The sequence below is a fragment of the Beta vulgaris genome, chromosome 6, assembly GCF_026745355.1.
Source record: "Beta vulgaris subsp. vulgaris cultivar EL10 chromosome 6, EL10.2, whole genome shotgun sequence".
NCBI lineage: Eukaryota > Viridiplantae > Streptophyta > Magnoliopsida > Caryophyllales > Amaranthaceae > Beta > Beta vulgaris.
Window position 1 is genome coordinate 48,175,395 of NC_079207.1, and position 2,747 is coordinate 48,178,141.

A 2,747-nucleotide genomic window follows, 5' to 3' on the forward strand; every position below is an offset into this window, starting at 1 on the left:
AACCGATGATCAAATCGAATCTTTTGCATTGGCTGAGATTGAAACCATGCTCCAAAGTAATGGTAGCAGCTTGCGTAGATTCAGTGAAATGCCGTTTCCTGATGAACTAATCATGTTTGAAGGACAAAACAAGCTTATAGCAGATGAGCTTTCATATGACATTGAGGAAATGACCGTGGAACACGACAAATTGTATAAAGGTTTAACTGATGAGCAGTCGATGATTTATCGAGAAGTATTGGATGCTGTCTCGAGTGAAGAAGGAGGTCTATTTTTCGTTTACGGCTATGGAGGGACGGGTAAAACAGATGTTTGGAAAACATTATGTGCTGCAATAAGAAAGAAGGGCGAAATTGTATTGCCAGTAGCTTCGAGTGGAATTGCTTCTCTCCTCCTTCCACGTGGAAGAACAGCTCATTCTAGATTTGGTATCCCTTTGAATGTAAATGAAAATTCTACTTGCGCCGGAATTCGCCCTGGGTCGGAGTTAGCTGATCTTCTCATCAGACAAAACTTATCATTTGGGATGAAGCTCCGATGATGCATAAGTATTGTTTTGAAGCACTTGATAGAAGTTTGAGGGACATAATGAGGTCTGTTGATAGGGATAACTTGCATCGACCATTTGGAGGTAAAGTGGTAGTATTCGGGGCAGATATTACCAGTTGTACCAAAGGGAAGTAGGCAGGATATCGTGTTCGCCACCGTTAATTCGTCTTACTTATGGGATTCGTGTAAGGTCCTTACACTTACTCGCAATATGAGATTACAATCAAGTTCCTCAAAATCTTCTGTTGATGAATTGCGAGAATTCTCAGAGTGGATACTAAGCGTTGGAGATGGAAATGCTGGCGGCCTAATGATGGTGAAGCCGTCGTCGAGATTGCAAAAGATATCCTTATAGATCCCGGGGCCGATCCGATTTTAGCAATTGTTGAAAGCACGTATCCAGACCTACAGGAACATATTTGGGAAGCTAAATATTTTCAAGAAAGAGCTATTTTGGCCCCAACAAATGAGATAGTGGAGATTGTAAATGATAATGTTCTATCTACTATTCCAGGAGAAGAGAAAGTCTATTTGAGTTCGGATGCTATAAGCAAAGAGGAAGGAAACTTTGGAGTCCACGAAATATACTCCACTAAATTCCTCAATACAATTAAATGCTCTGGTCTCCCAAATCATAGCATACGATTAAAGGTTGGTGCGCCCGTTATGCTTCTACGTAATATTGATCAAACATCTGGATTATGTAATGGCACGAGGTTAGTCGTCAATCATTTAGGTAATCGTGTTATTGAAGCTACTGTTATTTCCGGAAGTAATGTGGGTGCAAAAGTTTTTATCCAAGAATGACATTGACGCCGTCGGACTCCACCAAGTTTCCTATCAGATTTCAGAGACGTCAATTTCCTTTAATGGTTTGTTTTGCTATGACTATAAATAAAAGTCAAGGACAATCTTTGTCTCATGTAGGCCTGTATCTCCCGAGACCTGTTTTTAGCCATGGTCAATTTTATGTTGCTGTTTCCAGAGTTACGAGCAAAAAAGGTCTGAAGATACTTCCTTTTGACAAAGAACACGGAGTACGTACAAGTACAACAAACGTAGTTTACAAGGAAGTGTTTTCAAACATATAGATTGCGTTACAAAAATCATTTCTGTAAATAACAATTTGATGCCTTCATATATGATTATTTAAATATGTTACGTTATTTTGATTATTTTTATTGATCATTAGTTATGCTATCAAGCAATTAATACTCCCGTGCATCATGCACGGGTCCTAAAACTAGTGTATATATCTAAATAGCTTTAAAGTCAAACTGAAAAACCTGTTTAAATGAATAATGGGAACTTTTAAAATGAATTACTTCCTTTGTCTAAAATCACTTCTTCCACCTATTAATATACATAACTTTAAAGGATTAGTATCAATTGTTGTTTCATTAAAAAAAAAATAGATATGACACGAGGTAGCAAAGTAGTTATTTTACATGGAGGAGAGAGAGTGGTGGTTCATGTTTGTTGAGAAAAAAAGAAAAGATTAAAATAACTATGGGTTGTATTCAAAAAATAAAATCCGCAAAGGGTTAATAAAAATGAAAAGTGTAGCAAGTATTTTGTGATAGAGGGTATAAAAAGAAAAATTGTAGATAAAAAATATATGAAAAGAAGTTGAATATAGAAAAGCAAACCATTGCCAAAAAAAATAGAAAAACAAACTTTCTATCCTTATGGGATTTGAACCCATGTCTTCTACACTAGCAAGTGTAAAGCAAACCACCAAGACAAACTTAATTTTGTTGATCATAATTGTTGTTTCTTCCCTTTATTACAAGCTTTAAATCAAAACTAGGCCCCTTATATTGATGGGCCCTGGGCGGTTTCCCCTCAAAACAACTCCCAGGGCCGGGCCTGTAAACAATCCATACGATTGAAAATCCATGAATAGGCCAAATTATACACTGAATCTTCCATAAACAGACCCAATGACATGTTTACTCTTACTGTATCAAGTAAATAAGATGTCACGTGACTAGCATGTGATATTTTAATGAATTTATTCTCTTCCTATTATATTTGACGTATATTTTTTCCTTTTTTCTGCGCCCTTTATTGATCCATTTTCCCTCCTTTTTCTATTTTCTCCCACCTGGCTAACAATCTCTATATTCTCTTCTCATCCATTCCACAACCGTTACAACTTATTCCATCCTCCCTAGACCCACCATCACCATCCTCTT

At 36.8% G+C, this 2,747-nt stretch overlaps 1 pseudogene; it reads left to right on the plus strand.

Annotated features, from left to right (window-relative positions):
- The first annotated feature begins 540 nt into the window (after window positions 1-540).
- LOC125498923 (uncharacterized) lies at window positions 541-1,640 on the plus strand (annotated as a pseudogene).
- The last annotated feature ends 1,107 nt before the right edge of the window (window positions 1,641-2,747 follow it).